Here is an 18,985-nt window from a genome sequence, read left to right as displayed (position 1 = left end):
TTAGGGTGAGATACATGCTGCTTTTACTATTTACAATTTAGACACAAGTACCAACTGTTAAACTATGCTATACCCGGCTATGTCCGACTAAGTCCCTACAGTGATATTTTTAATTGCTCGTTAAATACATTCTTAATTATTGGGGGTAGGCCTATCGGGAGTAACGTCCCCGATACATTTGACCAAGTCATTGTATTACTTAATAATGAAATTAAACCGACAAGTATAGACACAACTTGTCATTGGGGTAAACTTTGAACGTTTAGTCTAAATATCACGAACTGGCATAACTTTTTGATCCCTGCGAGATAAACTTTTAAGATCTTTGTGATCTTCTTTGACAACTAAAGATCTGAGTGATCTACTTATGAAAACAAATCTTGTGATCTAAAAACAACGATAACTACTTTTGTTAAACCTATGATTTCACTCAACCTTTTTGGTTGACACTTTAGCATGTTTATCTCAGGTGCTGATTGATCAAGTTTATTTACCTACTGCTTATGTGATGCTACTTGGACTTAGGATTAAGAACTATCGCATTTATTATTCTTGCATTTGAAACATTTACTTTATTGTAATTTCCATCATTGTAACAACATTTTATTTTCCACTGCGTACTCAATAAAGTTTGTTTTTATCATATAGTATTATTCTCGTATTATAATATGTTGGTTTATTTGATATTAATGACGTTTTCTTCCAGACCCTATCTGGAGGACGCCACATCTTGAATAAAAAAAATACTTTTATCTTCAAGACTCAACAACTTATAACCTTTTTAAACATTAGAAAAACCAATCAAAGCACATTTAATAGATCTGCTACTAAATTTATCTTTTGGATTTAAATCAACAGAAAAACATAAAGATCCAAAACACTTTAAATGGGAGAGATTAGGATCAGACTTAAACACCATTTCATAAGGAGACTTTTCATTTAGCACATCAGTAGGAGTCCTATTAATTAAATAACAAGAAGTTAGAATACATTCAGACCACATGTTAAGAGGCAATCCCCCCTGAAACATAAGAGCCCTTGCTACATTTAGCAAGTGCCTATGTTTCCTCTCAACAATGCCATTCTGTTGAGGTGCGTAAGCACATGTAGTTTGATGTACTATTCCTTTGCTGTTAGTAAAAGTTAAAAACTTTTGATTGACAAATTCAGTACCATTATCACTCCTGAATACTTTAATCTTTTGTTGAAATTGTGTTTCAATAAGTTGAACAAAGTTTACAATGTTATCATAAACATCTTCTTTTGATTTGATTAAAAATACCCAAACAGCTCTAGAATAGTCATATACTACAGTTAAAAAAATACTTAAAACCTTCTCTTGTTTGAACTCTAAAAGGACCCCACAAGTCTAGATGAACAAGTTCACCCAAACTTGAGGTTTTATGATCACTTATAGGAAAAGGGTTTCTGCTTTGTTTAGCTTTGTGACATACCTCACAAGGTTCAGTATTAATTTTATCTTTAAGATTAAGTTTGGTTTTAAGAACAGAAAAGACTTGATCAGATGGATGACCAAGCCTATTGTCCCACAAATTAATTGAAGCTGAATATGTATTACAAGAATTATTAACCATTGTCTTACTTTCACTATTCAGATTATTGAATATATATAATCCACCTTCTTGATTACCAATCACTTTTATTTTCCTGTCCCTCAAATCCTGAACATAGCAAGTTGATTCATTAAAACTGACAATGAGTCCATTATCCTTTGAAAGTTTTGATACAGACATAAGACTAACACAATATTCAAGAACTATAAGAACATCTTTAAGGGTAATGAACTTGTTTAATACAAGATCACCAATCCCTTTAATCAGGGCTTGAGTCCCATTTGGATGTCCTACAGTTAACTTCAAACCAGAGACATCAACAATATTACTCAAACCATTGCTAGAAAGAGTCATATGTTGATTGGCTCCAGAATCAATGATCTATCCTTTACGAATCACCTTTGGTTGAGACAGATTTGAGTTAAAGAATTTATTAAAATTAGTATTAAATTTTATGCTTGCATTGAAGAAAGTACCTTCCATATTTGACATTGCATTTACAAGAGCATCAGCAGGTACATCATTGATAAGACTAAGAAGTTTAAGCATCTGCTCATTTGAAAAAGAAAGAGGAGTGGAAGAGCTAGTGCTAGCTTCATTAGAAGTGGCATTATTATTTGATGTGTTCTTAAAGTTATTGAAATTGTTGTAGTTCCTGTTATTATTATTTGTATTTCTTTTAAAGTTTGGTGGATACCCAACAATCTCAAAACATCTTTCAATAGTATGACCAGTTTTATTGCATTTTTTGCATTTTAGATTAGGATTAGGACCTTTGTTATTATTAAAATTGGACATATTATTGTTGTTATTACTGTTATATGATTTGTTTGGACCTTGGACTGCAAAAGCAGAATTCTGACTTTTAGAACTTGTATCCTTTAAAGAATTAATTCTGAAGCGACCCGTCCTAATCCATAAGGACGAATACAATAACATATGGTTACATTGCAAGGTATTTGACCTCTATACGATACATTTTACAAACATTGCATTCGTTTTAAAAAGATAAACTTTCATTACATCGAAAGTTGACAGGCATGCATACTATTTCATAATATCCAAACCATAAATGACCTAATCTGTCATTTACTCAATAATAATCTTTATTGAACTCAACGACTTGAATGCAACATCTTTTGAAATATGGCATGAATGACTCCAAGTAATATCTTTAAAATGAGCAAATGCACAGCGGAAGATTTCTTTATTACCTGAGAATAAACATGCTTAAAAGTGTCAACCAAAAGGTTGGTGAGTTCATTAGTTTATCGTAATCAATCATTTCTATAATTTTAATAGACCACAAGATTCTCATTTTTCATAAATATCATTACACTCGCAAGTGTATAAAATCCATTCGTATGATGAACACCTGGTAACCGACATTAACATAATGCATATAGAATATCCCCCGCATACTCGTAAGTATACTATATATATTGGCAATCACAATCACCATTTAAATCGAAGTACTAAAGCATTCCAAATTCCAGAATGAGGTTTGTTAGGCCCATAGATCTATCTTTAGGATTCGCGTCAATTAGGGGCCATTTTCCTAATTCTTAGGTTACCAGACTTGAAGGGGCGATATTCGATCTAATAATCCAACCATAGAATGTAGTTTTGAGTACTTGTGTCTATTCCGTCAAACATTTATAAAAGCAGCGCATGTATTCTCAGTCCCAAAAATATATATTACAAAAGCATTTAAAAAGGGAGCAAATTAAACTCACAATACTGTATTTCGTAGCAATTATGCATATGACGGCACTGAATAAGTGCAGGGTTGACCTTGGATTCACGAACCTATATCATTCATATATGTATTAAAACATATTCTTGTACTCGAATAAATATATATTATTATTAGTGATGTAATTGTTTTATTTATTAATTTATAAATTTCATTATTTATTTATATATTTTCATTTTGTACATAATAATATTAATATAGTTAAGTTATGTAATTTAGATATATTTTGGTATATATAATCTTTATTTATATACTTATAACCTTAACAACGTCATTAAAACTTTAATAATAATGATATAGATAATACAGATAATATTAATAATAATGTTAATAAAAAAATGATAGAAATGATAGTTTTTATAGAATTTTAATAATTATATGATAATACTAATATTTAATGTCAAATGTTAATTCTAATACTAACAATAATGATCCTTAATAATATTAATAATATTAATAATAATGAAAATATTAATAATAATACTTATATTAATAATAATAATAGTAACAATCATAAAATGATACTAATACTAATATTAATGAAAATAATAATAATTTTTATTATTTTCATAATAATAATAATAATCACAATTGTATCTACTATTATAATAATAATAAATGATAACTTTTATAAATACACTTTTATTAGTAATAATAATAATAATAATAATAATAATAATAATAATAATATTTATAATACTAATAATAATTATGATACTAGTAAAAATAACAATAATTAATAATAACAACAACAATAATAATAACAATCTTGATAACAACAATAATAATTTTAATTATAATCATAATAATACTAAAACTAATAATAATAATAATAATAATAATAATAATAATAATAATAATAATAATAATAATAATAATAATAATAATAAGTTGATATTAGGAATTACCTTTAAAGGCTAAAAAAAATAATAAACCACCCGAGCCGGGACTCGAACCCGAGACCTCTCGCTCACCCGCATTAACACCCAGCCACTCCTCCAATGTATCATTTCTGTTTATTAAACCCACCTAAATATATATATATATATATATATATATATATATATATATATATATATATATATATATATATATATATATATATATAAAATTCATTTTCTGTTTCTTCTTCACCTTCACCAATTTCAACTCGACAGGAAAATAAGACCTCATCACAATTGGTTTTTGATTTAGATTAGAATATTAAAATTGAATCAGGATCAACTAATACCTCTGATTTAAATTAACAGACACGGAATAAAAAAAATAAAAATAAAAAAAAGAAACCAGTCGATGTTATGAAGGAAGAAAAAAAATAATTTTGATTTCGAGCTCGTTTTGGACAAATGTTATAACAAGAAATAAGTTTAAAATTACTCCTAGAATCTATTCGTATCCTCAATTGAAGCTAAAACATCAACTGGAGATCGATTTTTATGATGAACAAAAAGGTTGACTTTTGGAATTAGAACTTTGACTCCAAATTGAAATTTAAGACTTTGAAGATAGTTTGAAGTAGAGATTACAAACACAACTGCGTTAATACATTTTGAAATTTAATACAAAATCGTGGTTCGGCCAAAAAGTTTAAGAACAGGGGATAGTTCTTTATTTTGTTGTTTAATTCTCGAAATATTGAGTTAATTGAATGTGTCTGAGTGATGTACAAATTATAATACTTATATTCGATCCTAATTTGTTTACATTGGGCTGGATTGAGATGTGTAACCATAGCAGACAAGAAGTACGAGCAGTATGTAGCATGTGAAGAAAAAAAATTAAAGCAGATAGTTAAGTCCACGAAATTTGGTTGCATATGGGATTTGGATTCGATTTAGAGACCAGAAACAAAATTTACAATAGTGTGATTGTGATAGAAAACTGATTTGGAGTCATCTGCTACTCTTTTTACTATAATTTCGATAAATAAAAGAAATATAAGTAATAATAATACAAATACTAATAATAATAATAAATATGTATAAAGAATAAACAATTTCTAATAATATTAATAGAAATAATAATGTTTATAATAATAATAACACCAAAATAATACTAAAAATAATATTAATAATGATGATAATAATAAGATTGATAACAATTAATGATAATAATCATAATACTATATTAACTATAATAATTATTTATATTATTAATGATAATAATAGTATCAGTAATAATACTATAACAATATATATATCAAGTTTCATTTTTGTATGTTATATTAATAATATTAATTCTAATATTAATATTGAAAATAATAATAATATTACTATAACATTTATTTCTAACTTGTAATTACATTTAATATATTATGATTACAATTTATTAATTATATCATATTTACTAGTTATCTAATGTATAGAATATTTAATATTTATATATTTTATGTATTTTACAATATAATGTTATATTAATTGTATATAGAAGTCATATATATATATTTATTTCAATAACAACTTAATTATTCTATATTTTTTTATATTTTAATTCATATGAATAAAGTATACTTTATTAAAGATATTATATATATGCTTATTTTTATATATAGCTTCTTTTTAATCACCTCTTTATTATATTCTATATTATTTTACATTTTTAATTCTACTGATTAATTTGTATTTTATTATTTCATATTATTATACATACATACATACATATATATATATATATATATATATATATATATATATATATATATATATATATACACACACACACACAATGTTCGTGAATCATCGGGAATAGTCGAGGGTTATATGATTTTCATATAAACAGTTCAAAAATTTTGAGTCGCAACATTACAGATTTGGCTTATCGTGTCGAAATTATATAAAGATTGAGTTAAATTTGGTCGGAAATTTCCGGGTCGTCACAGTACCTACCCGTTAAAGAATTTATATATATATATATATATATATATATATATATATATATATACATATTTATTTACACACAATGTTCGTGAATCGTCGGGAATAGTCGAGGGTTATATGATTTTCATATAAACAGTTCAAAAATTTTGAGTCGCAACATTACAGATTTTGCTTATCGTGTCGAAATTATATAAAGATTGAGTTTAAATTTGGTCGGAAATTTCCGGGTCGTCACAGTACCTACCCGTTAAAGAATTTTCGTCCTGAAATTTGAGTGGAATCATCATGACTAACAATAAGAATGTTTTCCTGACGAATATGAGCTGATAAATAGAGCTTTATTATTGTTGAGTAATATAGATAAGATAATTCGATTACTCGAAGAGTACGAGTGAAGCTACCACAAAAGAATGAAATGAGTAAATGCAAGTTCGTAATAATATTCGTAATAATATTATGGTTGATTTCCGGAATTTAAGGGATTTAGAGGAAATCTTGGTAATAATATTTGGTTGGTAATTAAGGAAATTAGGATCTTCTTTGATTAAATGCAATAATCTGTTTCGATTGCTCTGTCGGATATTTCACTATAAATGAACTTCTTCCGTCCCATTAATTCCATAACTCTCATCTTTTATACTTCAATTCATATTTCCAAAACATTTGTCAAATTATCAAAAGTCACTGGAAAAGATAGAATTATCAAGAAAATATGTTCTTGATTTTGTTTAGAGATTTAGTAGAATGTAAGAGTCGTGTAACATGTCACATAATAACGTTATGATCTGTAACATGGCACATAATGACGTTACTATAATATAATCACGTTGATCAAGTGTCATTATATTATACTAACTCATGCTTCAGTTCCCAACACTACTTCAAAAACATTCAAATTTTAAATTCGAATTTTTCAGAATTTAGAAACTAAAATAGTTTCCTTTATGATGTAATACAGATAGCGTGAAAATATAAATGATTTCAGATAAGAAGAGTTATGAAAATATCTTCAGAAATATCGAGGATATTTATAATAAAAGATACAATGATATCTTAGAATTTCTAATATCAGAGGATGATGAAGAACATTATCTGTTCAGGTTTAGAGTCAGGAGCAAGATATTCGATAATAATTTCGGCAGACACTGAATCATTTGGATTCTTTGAAGGTAGATTTCGTCCTTGTGATTTGTCCACAGCTTCCTTCATGGTTTGCTCAATCCGTTTTTCAGTACCAAATCTTTTCTTTTTCTGAGCTTTGTCAACACACTATTCTTTATCATCAAACTTTTTACTGTTAAGGTCGTTTACAGTTTTTGCTGCTTCATCAGCATTTTTCAAAATTTCGAGAACTAATTCGCAGTTCAAGGTGTTTTTCAGAACTTCACATTCGATGTATGTAAGTCTTGGAGATGGACGTTATATGTATATATAACTGTTGATGTAGACATGCTGCGAGATTTCAAAATACTGATTGCTGATTCTCGATAATTGGTATGACAATTCTCGCTACTAGATGCGGATGAGTATATGATAGGGTTTCAATGAATATAATGATTTTTCTGAAAATCAAAAATCAGCGAAGTTGTTGGTAAGTTTATTTGCTAATGTGGTGAAACATAAACGGTTCTCTGGTGATAATGGTGAAAGGGCATCGTATATATCGAGGTTATAATAAGACTGTTTCAATTGAAAAGTCGAAGTTGACTTGCTGGAGCTGTGACAAAACTGTCTATTTTTAGAAGGGATTGAAAAGTTATTTTAGCTAATAAATGCCAAAGGGTCTGACACAGATACGTGTTAAACTATGACTTTGGTTTCAAGAGTTCTCCAGGTACATAACTGTGGGTAACATGTGGTTGGATCATCATCTCGATTGTTCATTATTTGAAGTGTCTTCAGGAATTTCGGAGGGCTTGAACACATATTGTAATTGTTAATATACATATGACATTTTAGCACAGTTTTGAAGTCAAAGTATAGCTTTGAAAGATATAAGAATCTAAGAGTGATGATACCGGTTATATCTCAAATTGAATTATGAGATTTCGAAATCAGAATATGTAATTGAATTTGAATGTGTATGGTTGTTTTGATTTCTATCAAATATTGTATATTGTTGTGAAAATAGTGAGTAGAGTTGATGATTTGCTGAATAAGAATCGAAGAATGTAACATATTAATTGTGAATTTATATATCTCTCGGGTATTACCTACCCGTTAAAAAAATTCACAAGTAATATTTTTGTACAAATGAATTTTATTACAGTCTTTATGAAAATATATGTATATATTTTCTTCAGATGTAATACAGATTTAATGAGTTAATATACTATTAAACTCATTCGATTTACGGTTGGAGCTAAAGTGAGTAATCCCTAAAACTTTCGAAATTACTTAATCTTTGTGGATTATTTCTTCAACGTAAATGAAATTAGGAATCAATACTTCGTTATTTGTCGATGAATGATATTGGTGTTCGTGGGATTCTTGTGAACTTCGCAAGATAAAAATAATGTTTTCCAGAATATTTCGAATATATCAAAAATGAAAGTGTACAATCAAACATGTATTTGAATAATACACTTGGTTTATTATGAAATAGAATTCATTGAGTTGAAACAGAGATTGTAGTTAACGATGGTTAAGTCGCTGACGAAGGATGTACATCATAGCATATTAGTAATATGAATTAACCGAGTAGTTAAGATTCACACGTAATAGCTTAGTACGGAAAGATTTATTATAGTTTCAAAATTTATATATATAAGATATACATATAAATCCTTCAGTGGGAATGAGTTAATACTTCATAACTCATAATGTATCCGTTGATGATAGTGGTGTCATTATCTGTGGTGGTTATAGAGTTTACGAATTTTGTGGTGTTGCAGGCGTTGCTGGTGCCGGTGATACTTTTAGTGATGCCGACGGTATTGCTAGTACTGGTGATGCTGATGGTACTGTTAGTGCTGATGATGCTGACGGTACTGCTGTTAATGCTTGTATAACATGTGTTGTTTGCAACTCACGCACTACTCCGGTCAGGATTTCTACTCTATCTGTTTTACGGTTAAGGCTAGAATATATAATCTCTAAACTTTAGAAATTACATAATCACCATAGAATGTTTCTCCGATAAAGTTATGAATCAATACTTCATTGGTTATTGTTGTTGGTATTCCTTGATATGTATAGAGCGTATGACGTTGATGCTTGTGGGACAGATTGTGAAGTTGAGGCTTAAGGTGCGGATGTGGATGTTGTTAATGGTGGTAATGGTACTGTTGATGTCAGTGATGCTGCTGGTACTTGTGTTGTTGCTGTAGATGTAAGTCTATCTTCCAAATTGCGTACTGTACTCTCCAGAAACTCCACTCTTTCTTCAAACCTAACACGAAGCTCTCTAACTTCTTCCATTAATCCTACTTGATTAGTAGTCAGGAGTAGAGGCTGAATCACCAACATAATTCTATTAATGTGTTCTTCGAGACGGAATATTCGGGAAAAGAGTGTGAAAATGGTATTGCGAATTGGTTGACCGGTGAGCGCGTCAAGTTCTCCGATGTCGGGAGGTAAATTTGGTTCGCGGTAGGGTTCTCCCTCTTCATTTCTCCAGTGAGTGAGTATGTCTCGAACCTATCTCCATCTCCTCCAGAAAGAAGTGTAGTCAACCAGTTGGGGCACTTCGGTCACACTACCTTCAGAGTCTTCAGAATTTCCTTCGGGATTATATGAATTTGAATTTAGTACAGGATCCATCTTACATGATCAGCTAAAGGATTTTCGATATGAAGTGATTTTTGGATGATATTCTGATTACATAGAATACCTATATATAGTCCAAAAGATTCCATAGATTACGGAGGAATTTTCGGAAGCTGTCAGGCAGGGTTTATAGTAATAGACATGCTAAGATATGAATTTTGTTTATACACTATCTATGCAATAATTGCACTAAAACGTGTCTAGACTTAAGAATGATAAGCAGATAATTTTTGACAAGAAATGATAAGCAAAACTTTTGATATGCAGACACGGTCAAAGTCCAGACTTACTAATGCATCCTAACAACTATCAGTTAGACACACTAATGCAAGACCTGGTTCGCTAAGACCACCGCTCTGATACCACATGAAGTGACCCGTCCTAATCCATAAGGACGAATACAATAACATATGGTTACATTGCAAGGTATTTGACCTCTATATGATACATTTTACAAACAGTGCATTCGTTTTAAAAAGACAAACTTTCATTACATCAAAAGTTGACAGGCATGCATACTATTTCATAATATCCAAACTATAAATGACCTAATCTGTCATTTACTTAATAATAATCTTTATTGAACTCAACGACTTGAATGCAACGTCTTTTGAAATATGCCATGAATGACTCCAAGTAATATCTTTAAAATGAGCAAATGCACAGTGGAAGATTTCTTTATTACCTGAGAATAAAAATGCTTAAAAGTGTCAACCAAAAGGTTGGTGAGTTCATTAGTTTATCGTAATCAATCATTTCCATAATTTTAATAGACCACAAGATTCTCATTTTTCATAAATATCATTACACTCGCAAGTGTATAAAATCCATTCGTATGATGAACACCTGGTAACCGACATTAACATAATGCATATAGAATATCCCCCGCATACTCGCAAGTATGCTATATATATTGGCAATCGCAATCACCATATAAATCGAAGTACTAAAGCATTCCAAATTCCAGAATGGGGTTTGGTAGGCCCATAGATCTATCTTTAGGATTCGCGTCAATTAGGGGCCATTTTCCTAATTCTTAGGTTACCAGACTTGAAGGGGCGATATTCGGTCTAATAATCCAACCATAGAATGTAGTTTTGAGTACTTGTGTCTATTTCGTCAAACATTTATAAAAGCAACGCATGTATTCTCAGTCCCAAAAATATATATTGCAAAAGCATTTAAAAAGGGAGCAAATGAAACTCACAATACTGTATTTCGTAGCATTTATGCATATGACCTCGGATTCACGAACCTATATCATTCATATATGTATTAAAACATATTCTTGTACTCGAATAAATATATATATTATTATTAGTGATGTAATTGTTTTATTTATTGATTTATAAATTTCATTATTTATTTATATAGTTTCATTTTGTATATAATAATATTAATATAGTTAAGTTATGTAATTTAGATATATTTTGGTATATATAATCTTTATTTATATACTTATAACCTTAACAACGTCATTAAAACTTTAATAATAATGATATAGATAATACAGATAATATTAATAATAATGTTAATAAAAAAAATGATAGAAATGATAGTTTTTATAGAATTTTAATAATAATTTGATAATACTAATATTTAATGTCAAATGTTAATTCTAATACTAACAATAATGATCCTTAATAATATTAATAATAATGATAATAGTAATAATAATACTTATATTAATAATAATAATAATACTAACAATCATAAAATGATACTAATACTAATATTAATGAAAAAAATAATAATTTTTATTATTTTCATAATAATAATAATAATAATAATCAAAATTGTATCTACTATTATAATAATAATAAATGATAACTTTTATAAATACACTTTTATTAGTAATAATAATAATAATAATATTTATAATACTAATAATAATTATGATACTAGTAAAAATAACAATAATTAATAATAATAACAATCTTGATAACAACAATAATAATTTTAATTATGATCATAATAATAATAATAATAATAATAATAATAATAATAATAATAATAATAATAATAATAATAATAATAATAATAATAATAATAAGTTGATAATAGGAATTGCCTTTAAAGGCTAAAAAAATAATAAACAGCCCGAGCCGGGACTCGAACCCGAGACCTCTCGCTCACTCGCATTAACACCCAGCCACTCCTCCAATGTATCATTTCTGTTTAATAAACCCACGTAAATATATATATATATATATATATATATATATATATATATATATATATATATATATATATATATATATATATATATAAAATTCGTTTTCTGTTTCTTCTTCACCTTCACCAATTTCAACTTGACAGGAAAACAAGACCTCATCACAATTGGTTTTTGATTTAGATTAGAATATTAAAATTGAACCAGGATCAACTAATACCTCAGATTTAAATTAACAGACACGGAATAAAAAAAATAAAAATAAAAAAAATAAACCAGTCGCTGTTATGAAGAAAGAAAAAAAAATGATTTTGATTTCGAGCTCGTTTTGGACAAATGTTATAACACGAAATAAGTTTAAATTTACTCTTAGAATTTATTCGTATCCTCAATTGAAGCCAAAACATCAACTTGAGATCGAATTTTATGATGAACAAAAAGGTTGACTTTTGGAATTAGAAATTTGACTTCGAAATTAGAACTCGATATGGAAAATTGAAATTTAAGACTTTGAAGATAGTTTGAAGTAGAGATTACAAACACAACTGCGTTAATGCGTTTTGAAATTTAATAAAAAATGGTGGTTTGGCCAAAAAGTTTAAGGACAGGGGATAGTTCTTTATTTTGTTGTTTAATTCTCGAAATATTGAGTTAATTGAATGTGTCTGAGTGATGTACAAATTATAATACTTATATTTGATCCTAATTTGTTTACATTGGGCTGGATTGAGACATGTAACCATAGCAGACAAGAAGTACGAGCAGTTGTAGCAGGTAAAGAAAAAAAATTAAAACAGATAGTTAAGTCCACATAATTTGGTTGCATATGGGATTTGGATTAGATTTATAGACCAGAAACAAGATTTACAATAGTGTGATTGTGATAGAAAACTGATTTGGAGTTATCTGCTACTCTTTTTACTATAATTTCAATAAATAAAAGAAATATAAGTAATAATAATACAAATACTACTAATAATAATATATATGTATAAAGAATAAACAATTTCTGATAATATTAATAGAAATAATAATGTTTATAATAATAATAACACCAAAATAATACTAAAAATAATACTAATAATGATGATAATAATAAGATTGATAACAATTAATGATAATAATCATAATACTATATTAAGTATAATAATTATTTATATTATTAATGATAATAATATTATTAGTAATAATACTATAAAAAATATATATATATATCAAGTTTCATTTTTGTATGTTATATTGACAATATTAATTCTGATATTAATATTGAAAATAATAATAATATTACTATAACATTTATTTCTAACATGTAATTACATTTAGTATATTATGATTAATATTTATTAATTATATCATATTTACTAGTTATCTAATGTATAGAATATTTAATATTTATATTTTTTATGTATTTTACAATATACATGTAATATTAATTGTATATAGAAGTCATATATATATTTATTTCAATAACAACTTAATTATTCTATATTTTATTTTATATTTTAATTCATATGAATAAAGTATACTTTATTAAAAATATTATATATATATGCTTATTTTTATATATAGCTTCTTTTTAATCACCTCTTTATTATATTCTATATTATTTTACATTTTTAATTCTACTGATTAATTTATATTTTATTATTTCACATTATCATACATACACATATATTTATATTTATATATATACATATATATATATACATATTTATTTACACACAATGTTCGTGAATCGTCGGGAATAGTCGAGGGTTATATGTTTTTCATGTAAATAGTTCAAAAATTTTGAGTCGCAACATTGCCGATTTTGCTTATCGTGTCGAAATTATATAAAGATTGAGTTTAAATTTGGTCTAAAATTTCCGGGTCGTCACAAATTCTGTGAGATTCTTCTCTTGAGATTATGACATAAGCAACTTTAACATCTGATAATGGATCTCTCAACAAAATATTACTTCTTATTGGCATATAAACATCATTTAATCCCATTAAAAATTGCATAAATTTCATCATTTTGTTATTATTTTCCACAGATACAGATGCTGCACAAGTGCAGGCATCTGCACCACAAGTACAAGGAGGTGAGGACACCATTGAATCATATTGTTTCCACAAACTATTAAGATTATGATAGTATTCTAATAGAGGACTATCATTTTGCTTTAAAGAGTTTATTTTATGATGTAGATTGAAAATAATATATCCATCCTTTTTATCATAAGTTTCTTTTAAATCATTCTAAACATTCAAAGCAAGACTATTAAAGATTTGACCTGAATAAAGTTCTTCAGTCAATGTTCCCAAGATCCAAGATAATACAACTGTGTTACACCTTTCCCATTGAGCAGCTAACACTTCATCAGTTGTACTTTTGACACAAGTTCCATTAATAAAACCAAATTTGTTTTTAGTACCCAATACTAGAAGCATTGATCTACTCCAAATATTATAATTTTCCGTGCCTTTGAGTTTAATAGAAATTATAGGTGTACCAGAAGTTGTATCACTTGGATGAAGATATAAAGGGTCACCAAAATCAAGTTTATTGATTAAGGTTACGGATGAGGTAGCATCCCCACTATCCCCCATGATAACAAGAAGATCAAATAGCAAACAAGATCAGATAAGTAACACAGATAGCAAGCAATAAACAAACAGCAGCCAAGAAGAAATATAACACCAACAGAAAATAGATAATAAGAAATCACATAAAATAGCAGATATGAATTAAAATTTTACAACTTAAACTGTGCTTGATCAGGTTTTCACCAATTTCAAAGAATTGGGATCAAGAGTTGGGCACAGTGTTGTAAATCTTAATAAGAACAGATATAATATGCAAATAATAAAAAGAAGAGTTAAGATGTAACCAATCAATCACGAATGATTAATGATGCAGCGGAAGACGGATGAGAAAACAAGAATGATGAACACCAACCCTAACCCTAGAAAATTAGGGTTTTCAATCACCACCGATAGATCTAGCAATTTATCACCCACACGTTCATAATCGAACCCAAACAGAACATAGAAATCACCACGAAGACAAAGAGATGATGAAACCCTAAAAAACTTCTTCGAACACCAAAGAAAAGAGAGATCAAGACAATCACCACAATCGTGTGACGACCCAGAAAATTTTTACTAATTTTAAATCAAACTCTCGATACGATTTAATATTTTTGACACGATGTGCAAAGTCTGTTAGGTTGAGTGTCAAAAATTTTGAACTGTTTAATATATTCAATTGACCTTCGACCAGTTTCGACAATTCACGAACAATTAATTGTAAATAAATATGTGTGTATATTTATATAAATAATAATTTGAAATCTAATTTGAAGTATCATATATTGTTGTTATTAAAACAACAATAGGATATTATAATTTAAATATATCTATATATATATGTATAAATAAAGTATATTAAAAATAAATATTAAATGATTGTAATACTTGTTGATGTTTCGATTGATATTAAGCAAGTTAAATTCAAACTTATATGATTTTAAAATAAACGGTGATTCGAAAATGAGTTATATAATTTATAGGGTTATTCAATATGTATTTAGGAACTATTTGTTAAGTTTTAAAATTTTTTATATTTTATCTAGGATCGGGAGTGGACGGTGAGTTAATTTTTGTTTAACAATTTTAAATAGTTAATGATCGAATTTTATACCATAATGACCAAAATAAATAAATATAGTTAATTTAAAAATTTGGGATTTTTCCGATGACTTTTATCCGCCACTGTTTAAACAACGGAACACGAAATCAAGTCCGTAAATGATGACGGCTAACATATCACACTTTTTTATAATCACTATCATATTAATTACTATTATTGATTGAGATTCACTATTATGATTGAGAACATGATCATTCAATTACGGTGTATTATATAATAAATATATTATCTATTTAATTAATATATATATATATATATACATATATATATATATATATATATATATATATATATATATATATATATATATATATATATATATATATATATATATATATATATATATATATATATATATATATATATATTACTCGATAGATAATTCAACATTATACTATGCTTGTTTGTTCTATATATTTTAAACGGTATATATATATATATATATATATATATATATATATATATATATATATATATATATATATATATATATAGATAATAGACTTAGAAGATATTACACCCAATAAACTATTGGTACAAAAGTCATATAAGAGGCTGCTAGATATTTTTTTTACACGTGTTTATCCAAAATTGATTACTAAATTTTAAAGTAGGAATTACTGTGAGTCTGTGATTGTTTATTTTCTTTATTCATCCACTAAATCTTATATATTTCATATACATATACAATCACACGTAGACATCCACTAACCAACTATCAATCTATCTAATTCTGTTTCCTTTTTCTTATGATTATAATTATAATTACTATACTTGATTTATCCTATTATCTAATCTATATAATATATATGCTTATGAACACAATACAAGAATCACACCATCTATCTCCTTCTCCTTTCTCAACCGTCACCTCTCATCAACCATCACCGACACCACCATGGTCACGCCATCACTACTCTACAAAACCGTCGCCTATTACCGCCCTATAACCACTACAACCGATCACCACCAACGAGAACCACTTCTAACAATCACTCTTTAAAACTGCTCGAGCTCTGTTGTTGTTATGCTTTTGTTTTAACCGTAAATCACACCATCAAAACCATCACTTGAAGCTTTAAGGTATGCTTATGTTTCCGTGTTTGTTTTTGTCGAACACCACCCCAACAGTCACTATAGTCGACCGCTACACTGCTGCTGCACCCTTCGAATCTAGTTTACACACCCAACAACACCTACTCGATGTTTCTTTCTATTTTAATCACAAACAAACGACAACCCCATAAACAACCACCACCACTGTTGCCGTCCCAGTTTCTGTTTCAACACACCATAACTCACCATCAAACTTCACCTTAAACTACGCTGCTATTGCTACAACTTGTGTTTAACTTTCGTTTCTGTTTACTACTGCTATTACAACTCACCATTCCTGCTACATACCTTCTATTTTCTATTGAAAACCCAACCGGCCACCGAAACCACCTTATTTTCCTGCTACGGGTTTTCTGCTATAACCCGAATGCTACATCTCTAAATTACTGTTTCTATTTCTAATAAACTATAAACCAAACAAACAACCCTACCTACTACTATTCACCATACTTTTATTTTCTTTCTATTTTTCTATTACACCGAGCACCTTCAACCTTGTCTATTACTAGTCGTGATTCTGCTAATGTTATGAGTGATCGAGAACCACCATACGAGACCACTTAACCACCACTGTAGCTGCTTGTTTCTTTTTGTCACAATAGCTCAACACATCCACATAACCACCGCTACCAACACCTACGTTCTTCCTGAGTCCATTTTATTTTTTTTACTCACGAAACAGGCTATTGCCCGTTGTTTCTTCTTCTATTTCAAACGCACAATAAACCACCATATAAACCCATTACTCTCGCTGCATACTTCCTATTCTGCCACCTTGTTTTTGTTTCAGTCCAACGACTAAAACAGGTTGCTACAATAACTACTATGTTTTCTGGTTACCTTCCAACAAGCCACGCAAAAATCCTTCATCAAAATTAACAACTACTAATCGAATTAAAGGTGAATTGAATTATGAAAACAAAGTAGCCACCATTACATACTTTTTCTATTGATGGCAGACAAACATTATACAAAAACCCCACTTGATAAAGGTGATGATAAAGTGAGTAGATTTTTCGGTTTATGCTTTCTATTAAAAACAATAATATGGACCATACACCATTCTTTATTGTTTAGACGTATGTGATCTAAACATTTTAGATTGGGACATTTAAATAGATTTTCAATAAGAATTATTATGGGCCGACAATATTGATTAGTGTAGGTGTATAATAACAACACATGATTCATAAATAATGATGGTACACGGGGATCATGGTTATGATAATGACCATGATGTCAATGTTAGGAATATGATGATGATAGTTAGATTATAGTGATGATGAGGTTTATGATAAATGAAGGAGAATGATTACTGTATGATGATGGTTACAAACGAATAAAGATGAGGATGGTGATAGCGAACTCACAGCGAACATAATGATGATGATGCTTTAAGGATATTGATGATGATATCGTGAAGATGATAACGATGGTGATGTTGTGATAATCACGATAAACAGGCTCGATGATGAATTTATGATTATGATTATATGTTTGTGATGATCGTGAATGATAAAAGTGATGATGATGAAGGAAGAAAGTGGTCGGCTTTGTTGATCCTAATCAAGCAAAAATTGAACCCTTTATTCCTATTTTATCTTGGGCTGCTTTATTTTACTTTTGGACTGCACATTAAATAGGCTTGTAAAATGTTGGGCTTGAGAAACTGCAGTGGGCCGAAATCCAAATACTTCTGTTAGGCTATGACCCACTATGCAAGCAGGCTGCTGCTAATCAGGTTAAATAGAATTGAGCTAGAATTTAAATCATAAAAACAGAAGCTAGATGGACGGTTTAGGAGTATTTTTGGGTTAGCGGGAGGTCGCGGGTTCAAACCCGGACTTGGGCATTTTTTTAGGACTACTCCTTTGAGATAGTTACTTATCTATTTATTTATTTATTAATATTATCATCTTATTATTATTATTATTATTTTTATTATTATTATTATTATTATTATTATTAATTATTATTATTGTTATTTTTAGTAAAAGTATTATTATTATTATTATTAATATCATTAAC

This window comes from Rutidosis leptorrhynchoides, chromosome 3 (genome assembly GCF_046630445.1).
Source record: "Rutidosis leptorrhynchoides isolate AG116_Rl617_1_P2 chromosome 3, CSIRO_AGI_Rlap_v1, whole genome shotgun sequence".
Lineage (NCBI taxonomy): Eukaryota > Viridiplantae > Streptophyta > Magnoliopsida > Asterales > Asteraceae > Rutidosis > Rutidosis leptorrhynchoides.
The sequence above is the reverse complement of the archived record's forward strand: the minus strand, read 5'-3'. Positions refer to the sequence as shown.